Source organism: Aulostomus chinensis, chromosome 16, assembly GCF_037954235.1.
Source record: "Aulostomus chinensis isolate RoL2024-O1b breed Wild chromosome 16, RoL_Achi_v1.0, whole genome shotgun sequence".
NCBI classification, from domain to species: domain Eukaryota; kingdom Metazoa; phylum Chordata; class Actinopteri; order Syngnathiformes; family Aulostomidae; genus Aulostomus; species Aulostomus chinensis.
Genome location: NC_141335.1, coordinates 1,496,201 through 1,505,931, shown reverse-complemented (window position 1 = coordinate 1,505,931; position 9,731 = coordinate 1,496,201). Strand labels below are relative to the sequence as shown.

Genomic DNA, 9,731 nt, shown 5'->3' with positions numbered 1-9,731 from the left:
TTCTAAACACAGCAACCGGGCGACTGGAGGACGTTCATGTTAGCGGAGATGCAGCTCAAGATTAGCATTTGGATACATGGTTGAGTGTCTGACATGACCCCCAGAGTTGGAACTGTACAAAGGCCTCAAGTCCAGGACCCGGGCCGTGGGCACTCAGTCCCCGGGCCCCCAGTTGTTCTGGCAACATGAATTACAGCCTGGATGCAAACGTGACCTTGACGTGACAAAAGGAGAAACGGCTCCCGTGGAGGTTCAGATTCAGGGAACGTCTACGTTTCCATTTGATGAGAGAACCGCAGGTCCAGCCTCTCTCTTCTGACTCTATGGGGGTCCAGGGACGGGAAAAGTCCACCAGACTAGAGGGAGCAGTGCACCCATGAGGGTCCTCACTAATATAGAGAGACACACACCTGTTTTTATTTGTGTGTGCGTCTCAGTGTGAGGTTGTCATGCTCAGTTGTCTCTGTCCAGCAGATTCCTTCTCCCCACGGGACACAAACACACACACACACACACACACTCTCTCTCTGTCTCTCTCTCTCTTGCTGACACTGCTCTTTAATATTTCACTGCATGCAGGGATAGCCATATGCTGCCCTCTCTCTCTCCCTCTCTCTCTCTCACACACACACAAACATAATATTTGTGTGAGCTGTGAGCCTCTCAGTGAAGACACTTGAGGATACAAATATTTGCTCAAAAACCACCATCATTATCTCCAAATCCAATAAAGGCTGACAATTTTCCTAATTCACTGCCTTTTACCATGGATGTGAGGACATCAGGTGTTCACACTCATGCACACACACTCTTATTTTTTTCTTCCTGACACAAGTTTTGTTCGATCAGCAAAAACCCCTGTTTTCATTTCAGTGTAGCTCATTTCTGTTCAATTTGTCCACCAAAACAAGCCGTGAAAATGAGTGGCGAGCGGCTGGGTTGTAACCTGTCAGCTGGTTTTCAGTTTCTGGCGGCGGACTGGGAGTCTTGTCTCTTCTTGTATCCTTTGGGCGCTGCAGCTGAGCGCCGGTTTGTTTTGAAGGGATTCAAGCTGCTGTCAGTGGAGACCAACATCACTTTCCTGGAATGTGTGTGTTTAAAAGACCAGTGTGGAGAATCTAGGGACATCTAGTGGTAAGGTTACTGCAGTCCTCAGAAATGTGGCGTGCGGCCTCCCTGAGACGCCGTCCGATCCAGAACCACACCAACCAGCAGTTAGCAAGCGTTACCACGTTTGATGGAGCGTCTGCAACTCAGCAGGGGGAACCTGCAGAAGTGTGACATGATGCTGCTCAGCCAATCAGATCCCTGCATCCGACTGGAGAGGCTGACTGACAGCGTTTACGTGTAGAGGTGAGCTGAGCTACAGTTGGAGTAGTGGCAGTATAGCAGTGTAGTAGTCGCAGTATAGTAGTATAGCTGTCACAGTAAAGTTTTATAGCAGTAGCAGCATAGATTTATAGCAGTAGCAGCATAGATTTATAGCAGTAGCAGCATAGATTTATAGCAGTAGCAGCATAGATTCATAGCAGTAGCAGCATAGTAGTATAGCAGTAGCAGCATAGATTTATAGCAGTAGCAGCATAGATTCATAGCAGTAGCAGCATAGTAGTATAGCAGTAGCAGCATAGATTTACAGCAGTAGCAGCATAGATTCATAGCAGTAGCAGCATAGTAGTATAGCAGTAGCAGCATAGATTTATAGCAGTAGCAGCATAGATTCATAGCAGTAGCAGCATAGTAGTATAGCAGTAGCAGCATAGATTTATAGCAGTAGCAGCATAGATTTATAGCAGTAGCAGCATAGATTTATAGCAGGAGCAGCATAGATTTATAGCAGTAGCAGCATAGATTTATAGCAGTAGCAGCATAGATTTATAGCAGGAGCAGCATAGATTTATAGCAGGAGCAGCATAGATTTATAGCAGGAGCAGCATAGATTTATAGCAGTAGCAGCATAGTAGTATAGCAGTAGCAGCATAGATTTATAGCAGTAGCAGAATAGTAGTATAGCAGTAGCAGCATAGATTTATAGCAGGAGCAGCATAGATTTATAGCAGGAGCAGCATAGATTTATAGCAGTAGCAGCATAGTAGTATAGCAGTAGCAGCATAGATTTATAGCAGTAGCAGAATAGTAGTATAGCAGTAGCAGCATAGATTTATAGCAGGAGCAGCATAGATTTATAGCAGTAGCAGCATAGATTTATAGCAGTAGCAGCATAGATTTATAGCAGTAGCAGCATAGATTTATAGCAGTAGCAGCATAGATTTATAGCAGTAGCAGCATAGATTTATAGCAGGAGCAGCATAGATTCATAGCAGTAGCAGCATAGTAGTATAGCAGGAGCAGCATAGATTTATAGCAGGAGCAGCATAGATTTATAGCAGGAGCAGCATAGATTTATAGCAGAAGCCGCATAGATTTATAGCAGTAGCAGCATAGTAGTATAGCAGTAGCAGCATAGATTTATAGCAGGAGCAGCATAGATTTATAGCAGTAGCAGCATAGATTCATAGCAGTAGCAGCATAGTAGTATAGCAGTAGCAGCATAGATTTATAGCAGGAGCAGCATAGATTTATAGCAGTAGCAGCATAGATTTATAGCAGGAGCAGCATAGTAGTATAGCAGTAGCAGCATAGATTTATAGCAGGAGCAGCATAGATTTATAGCAGTAGCAGCATAGATTTATAGCAGTAGCAGCATAGATTTATAGCAGGAGCAGCATAGTAGTATAGCAGTAGCAGCATAGATTTATAGCAGTAGCAGCATAGATTTATAGCAGGAGCATCATAGATTTATAGCAGTAGCAGAATAGTAGCATAGCAGTAGCAGCATATGAGTATAAAAGGAGCAGTAAGATTGTAGCAGTATAGTAGTAGCAGGAAAATAGTAGCAGTATAGCAGGATAGAAGTAGCAGCACAGTAGTGGCAGTAAAGGAATAGATATATAGAAGAAGCGGTATAGAGGAAGTAGTACAGAAGAAGCAGTATAGTAATGGCAGTATAGCAGTAGCAGGATAGTAGTGGCAGTACAGAAGAAGCTGTACAGTAGTGGCAGTATAGAGGAAGCAGAACAGCGGAAGCAGTACAGAGGAAGCAGTACAGAAGAAGTAGTACAGAGGAAGCAGTACAGAAGAAGTAGTAAAGAAGAAGCAGTACAGAAGAAGTAGTAAAGAAGAAGCAGTACAGCAGTAGCAGTATAGAAGAAGTAGTACAGCAGTAGCACTATAGAAGAAGCAGTACAGCAGTAGCAGTATAGAAGAAGTAGTACAGTAGTATCAGTACAGAAGACGTAGTACAGCAGCAGCAGTATAGAAGAAGCAGTACAGAGGAAGCAGAACAGCAGTGGCAGTACAGCACAAGCAGTACAGAAGAAGCATCACAGCAGTTGCAGTTCAGCAGTCGCAGTACCTCAGTTGCAGTACAGAAGAAGCAGTACCGCAGTAGCAGTACAGAAGCAGTACCACAGTAGCAGTACAGAAGAAGCAGTACCACAGTAGCAGTACAGAAGAAGCAGTACAGCAGTAGCAGTACAGAAGAAGCAGTACCACAGTTTCAGTACAGAAGAAGCAGTACCACAGTTTCAGTACAGAAGAAGCAGTACCACAGTTTCAGTACAGAAGAAGCAGTACCACAGTAGCAGTACAGAAGAAGCAGTACCACAGTGGCAGTACAGTAGAAGCAGTACAGCAGTAGCAGTACAGAAGAAGCAGTACCACAGTTTCAGTACAGAAGAAGCAGTACCACAGTGGCAGTACAGAAGAAGCAGTACAGCAGTAGCAGTACAGAAGAAGCAGTACCGCAGTGGCAGTACAGTAGAAGCAGTACCACAGTGGCAGTACAGTAGAAGCAGTACAGCAGTAGCAGTACAGAAGAAGCAGTACAGCAGTAGCAGTACAGAAGAAGCAGTACAGCAGTAGCAGTACAGAAGAAGCAGTACAGCAGTAGCAGTACAGAAGAAGCAGTACAGCAGTAGCTCTGACTGTTGGTTCTCCTGTTATCCTGAAATAATGAGTTCATCATCATGTGACCAAAGTTCTGACTTCACCATCAAAGAAGAGAAGTTTTGGGATGTCATGATCAAAGTTCCACGCTATCAGGAGATGCTGGCGTGAGAAGGTCCCTACAGGGGGCGCTGGTCTCAGTGCTGCTCTCCTTGCTACTTTTCTCCATTGTTCATTATAAAGCGGATTAGAGGATTTTGCTTTGTTTAAAATAACAAGAGGCCAGAAACGTGCTGGGTTCTTCATGCGACAAGCGCAGAACATCCATGGCAATGGTGGACCGGCGTTGCTTTCCTCAGCAATCACATCCTCAGTCTTCCAAAGCACTGCGCTGGAAGGAAAACTTGAATACATTCAACAGAATTTACTCTGAAGATGGACGCATCTTGTGTGTGCGAGGATGATAATTCAGTGATGGCGTGATGGGACTTGCTGACCCGCTCCGGTGTTCAGGTGTGAGGTCGTCATTGGTGCCGTTTGTGCCTCAGAATTGTTCTACCAGCTCTCGTGACAGTTGGAATCGCTGAATAACCTCAACGCGCTGACATGTTGTACTACAGTCGGGGAAATAAACACACAACCCAGAACTGTCAGCAGCCTCACAAAAGGCAACAGAAGAATGCAGAACAGCCTGAAATAACAGTCTGCAAATGTGTGGCGGCAGCTTAAACGCCGCTTTATTGAGCCTTGACTTTCAGCTGACTGACGGCTGCTGACATGACGGCGAGAGAATCAGAAACTCCCAGCGTGCCTCCTCCGCTCACGCCGAGGCCAAATAAATCACACAGCCACAGTAAACCACACCAGCTTGTCATAAACTCTTCGCCTCCCGTCACGTGCGTTTAATCTGACTTTATTTTTGTGTGTCTCTCTAACAGCAAGTCAACATGGCAGCCACAACCACCAACAGGGACCACAACAATGAGGGCTCCCTCGGACTGCGGCCCCCCATCAGGTTGCTCTGTTTAAAATTCAAACATTCTGTCTTGACACACCAGACGCTGTTATTGAAGTGTTAATAACATCTGAATCCATTTTGTGCCTCATTTTTCTTATAAAAAGGCAGACGTTTGGAGTCACGATCAGCCAGAAGCAAGTCACAGAGACCAGAGAGAGACAGAGGAGGGGTTCCATCCGTGTAGAATTTAATTTACTGCTCAATATTTTTATACTCTTAAAAGTTTGACATCTTATATTTGTAGTACAAGATTGCTACCCTTCTACATGTTTGCTCAGCTTAGCTTAGCTTAGCTTAGCATAAATAACTGCGAGCTGCATGAGCCTCCAGCGTCTCTTCATGGGCTGCTGGGTGGCTGAACACTAGTGGCCATTTCAGGGGGGTTTCTTTAAAAAAAAAAAAAAAAAAAGACATTTACCAGGACTATTTTTGTTTGAGGTTGCCACGGTGAAGCCCAGTATCAGGGCTCCATTGGTGCTGGATCTTAAAGTCAACATGAACCTGGTCAGAGTTAATTAAATCCACTAAAATTCAGAAACCTGAATTTGAAAGCTTGCTAGTGCCACCCTCTGGCCTGGAGTGAGAATTGCTCTGCTGCTCCTCTCTCGCACGCACGCGTACACGCACGGCCACTGCTCATCCGCGCCTCCATCACCAAACCTCCTCCACAATCTGACCGAGTCAAAGCGGCCCACGCAGCGGGGAGCCGGAAGCTCTGATTGGAGTCAAATGATCCAGGCAGCCTACCTTGACTGTGACGCCGGCTCTGACGTGTTAGCTCTGACGTGTTAGCTCCCGCAGAATCCCGGCGCTGTTACGAGCGAATAAATCCACTTTTATGATCCCAGTCGATGATTGAAGGTACCGGGAGGCTCCAGGAGAGCCCGGCGTCCTCCTCCACCTGCGGCTGCGCCGCCTCGTTTCTCCTGCAGGGTGGTAGACCTCCATCCGGGTCACTCCTGCAGGAGGCAGCCATGCTACCAAGCTAGCTCGAGCTGTTGTTGACGTCTCTCGCCACGTTGGTTTTAAACTTCCTCAGCTTCGCGCGGCTCTCGCTGACAGACGCAGGTGGCTGATGACGTCATAGGTACCCCTGGATACCATTGGTCAGTCTTCTAGAAGTCCCATCCACTGGTGACTCACCTGTTACTCTGAATAAACGGATAGGACTTGAACGTCTGCATTGTTCTGACTTCTTTGAGAACCAGAGTTCATGAGAGAATAATTAATTGATACTGAATGAAAGATTTCAAATGTGCGACTCAGGCGCCGACATGTTTGGCATTGTCTACTCTCCGCTCCGTTCTCATTGGATGTCCCAGTGACGCTAACTGACTAGTACAGATCCAACAACCAGTTTTCCATCTTTGTGTCAGAATACTGTTTCAATGAAACACTGCGGCGCAGCAGAGACGACCTGCCTACACGCCATCTTCCACAGACTTAAACAACGTCTCTGTCTGAAACACTCCGCCGACGAGTTCCACTGAGTTCGTTTTTACCGCCAAAGTGTGAGTGGATCCTTGACCGTATGTCTGGATTAAGAAGACCTGGATTATGACAGACGGCGACCTGGAGAGATTCTGAACTGACATTTTTCGCTGTTGTTAGCCGTCAGCCGTTAGCTTCAAGCTAGATAGACGTGGCTGGCCCTTCCTGCTTCATGGAGTCACAGAGGAGTGATGAAGGAGGGAGAAAAACATCCTTAGGAGCCCAAGACAGAAAGAAAATTCTCTCTTGGTGGAGTAGCACTTCAGGAACAAGGTTCCGTTGGAACATTTTCTGTGGTAAGTTTTCATCACCAAGTGAGCCTTGCAAGCTCTTTAAACTCCTGATTTGACAGTTTCATGTTGCTGTTGTCTGACGTGTGTGTGTGTGTGTGTGTGTGTGTGTGTGTGTGTGTGTGTGTGTGTGTGTGAGCCTTTAGGCACTGTTCTCATTCCATATAAGCTGAATTTATGGTTCATATTTTATCATATTTATCACACTCATAACCCTACAACTAACCTCTACTGACTTTGATAACTCTGCGTGGTACTCATGACGGTGTGTGTGTGTGTGTGTGTGTGAGAGAGAGAGAGAGATACCAAGTTTGACTTTCAGAGCATCTGCTGGGTGCGGACATGGCAGGGGGGCACAGGTGGTGTATTGTTTGTACCCACACACACTCACACACTCGTACACTCACACACACTGGTGAAGCTCGCAGATGCTGACCTTGTACCAGCCCAGGCTCCTGGACTGTCAGCACTGTCACACACACTCTCACACACACACACACACACACTGGGAGGTGCCTGCGTACTTGTCATCCCTCCTGGTGGGGCATCTATGAGTGCTGCCGGTGGGATATTAATGAATGCCACGGAAACCAGGAACTTGTTTGTTTGCTCCGGCCGCCTCATAACTTGGAGAGCTGTTTGTAAAGTCGGAGGAGATCTCAAACGTCAGTCAGACCAAACAGGTTATGATCCTGAGGTTGTTGTACCAGCGTCTCCTGAGTAACTCTTCGTCTGGTCTGTTGTTGGTATGTGGGGGGGCTCCAGATTTAGCAAAGATGTCTCCGCAGGGCAAATTAAAATGCTCTGCTTGAATGAATCAAGTCTGACATGATTTTTCTTTTCTCACAACAAAAAAGGTTTGGCTACCTTGTTAAAATCTTAGAATGCAACGGCGTTCCTCTCCCGGACACATCAGTGCTCCTACCGTCGTCATTTATCCGCCATCGGCTGGAGCGAGAGGAGGGGAGACACGCTCAGCCCTTCTTGGCGTCCGTTCCTCGGCACCAGTGCTGGTCGTGATGAAAGCTGTGAAGAACGTTGTGTGCGCCCACTAGCATTCATCGCCATAGGCAGTTGCCTATATTGTTGATGCCAGACCCCCCCCCCCCCCCCCCCCCAGGGTTTTTTGGCTCCAAACAAGCTGTGATGTCACCAACTTGCTGGTTGAGGCCTCCTAAGCAGGCAGGTCCAGGTGAGTGGCGTTCATTCCTGCTGGGAATATTGGGATTCATATCCGCCAGGTCACGTTTGGAGATTTAGGAAGCGGTGATGTAACGCGGGCTTTGTTTCAACTGAACTGTTCTGCTGTCTCTGCAGGAACACGTCGACTTGTAGGGAGTTAAACTTGAATCGTCCAGACCAGACCATGAGACCCTTCCCTCCCTGATCTGGGACCCCCGCTCCCTCCCTGCGGGTTGTCCTGTCAGTTTAGACCCTTCTCCCAACCCGTCTTCCACTGAATCACAAATTCTCCTGTTCCCCCCCAACGTGGGCTGTTGATTCTATCTGTGGCACCTCTGCACATCCGCCTGCTTCCCACATGAAGACTGCGAGAGCGACTAGTGCCGTTCCATTATGATGGATATAAATCAGAGGTGTTAATTACAGTCGTAGTTGCCGGGGAGGTTCAGACCACAGCCCATCAGGAGGAAAATGGCTGTTAAGTTTGTCTTCGGTGGATAAATCAGTCGGGGTCGACTGTAAAAGACATTCAGCCTTCGTCAAACTTGACTGACGACTCCATCTTCGCTCTGATTCGAGTCAAACGGTGACCTTGAAATTAAAGACGCCTCAGTTCCTCTTCTCCTACAGCCTCCTAAACTTTTGTCTCTCTCTTAAATGGATGCTAGCAGAACTGAGGTCGTTCGAACAGACAGTCGCGGTTTGAGGAGCGTCTGGGCTCTGCTGGCTCCAATGGACTCCAGCTCAATAATCTGGGGGTTTGACTGTGGTGCAGGAAACATCCTTGAACCAGAATCACAATACTGCACCTGCCGCAGGTCAGCAAGGCTGCGCAGTGAGAAGGATGTGATTAAAGCTGCAGTGCAGCAACAGCTGGGTGTGATGTTCTGTATCCCCGAGGATGAGATGCAGACTGGTGAAACTGACGTCCACTGCAAGACAGTTTTTCTTGTCATTTAATTTGAGCTCAACATTCAAGTATTTGAGGTGTTGGTCACATGTTACAGTGGCTGGTGAAGCTCCGGCTCAGCAGCTCCCAGTAAAGCGATGACTGGAAGTGCGTTTGTCCGGCCTCACTTAGCCAGAAGAAATCAAGAAAACATTCCAAGATCAGGTGAGATCAGACATGGACGTGAAGCTCGCTGTGACCCGATGGCCGCCGGCAGCCGGAGCTTCAACGGCCGCCAAAACAATCGCCTCAGAGAGGGAGAATAAACAAGCGCAGATTTAATGTTCCGTCGGCCTTTAACTCCACATTTCAACATCTCTTTTTGTCAGAATAATCAGCCGCCGTGTCGGCGCTCGCAGGCTTCACTTCCTGTAAATCAAAGCTTGAAATGTTCTTTCGTGGCATTCGTCTTTCCTGGTTTTGATGGAGTTCTGGTTCTCATCTGTTCATGTGCTTTTTTCTGTCACTTGTTTGAGTTCTTTCTTTTAAGACGGTTTTATTTGAAGCACCTTATAATGCTGCTTTGATCATTTTTATATAAATAAAGGTATTATTTGTTAGACGTGGTATGTATAAATATATACATATATACAAATATACGTACCAGGAGTTCTCCAAGGGTTTCATGCAGGGGTCAAGTAATGTCAGGAGTGAAACTGGAATAAACAAATGATATCAAGACAGAAAAAGTGGCGTTCCGGAACCAAGAACAACAACAAAACTAAGGAACTCTTGAGGCCGGGACATGTTTGGGGGGGGGGGGGTGCTGTTGAACAGCAGACTTGAATTCATAGACCGTCAAAGAAAAACTCCTAAACTCCTAAAGATGAGCAGTCAGGAAGCTCATCTCCTC

General features: G+C 46.8%; 2 long non-coding RNA genes across 2 annotated transcripts; both read left to right on the top strand.

Moving 5' to 3' along the window:
• The first annotated feature begins 1,130 nt into the window (after positions 1–1,130).
• LOC147247098 (uncharacterized) lies at positions 1,131–5,233 on the top strand. The gene is made up of 3 exons (XR_015109361.1): positions 1,131–1,353; positions 4,887–4,963; positions 5,071–5,233. It is a non-coding gene; the product is annotated as an uncharacterized LOC147247098 (long non-coding RNA).
• A 150-nt stretch (positions 5,234–5,383) lies between these two features.
• LOC147247097 (uncharacterized) lies at positions 5,384–9,359 on the top strand. The gene is made up of 3 exons (XR_015109362.1): positions 5,384–6,753; positions 7,605–7,939; positions 8,065–9,359. It is a non-coding gene; the product is annotated as an uncharacterized LOC147247097 (long non-coding RNA).
• The last annotated feature ends 372 nt before the right edge of the window (positions 9,360–9,731 follow it).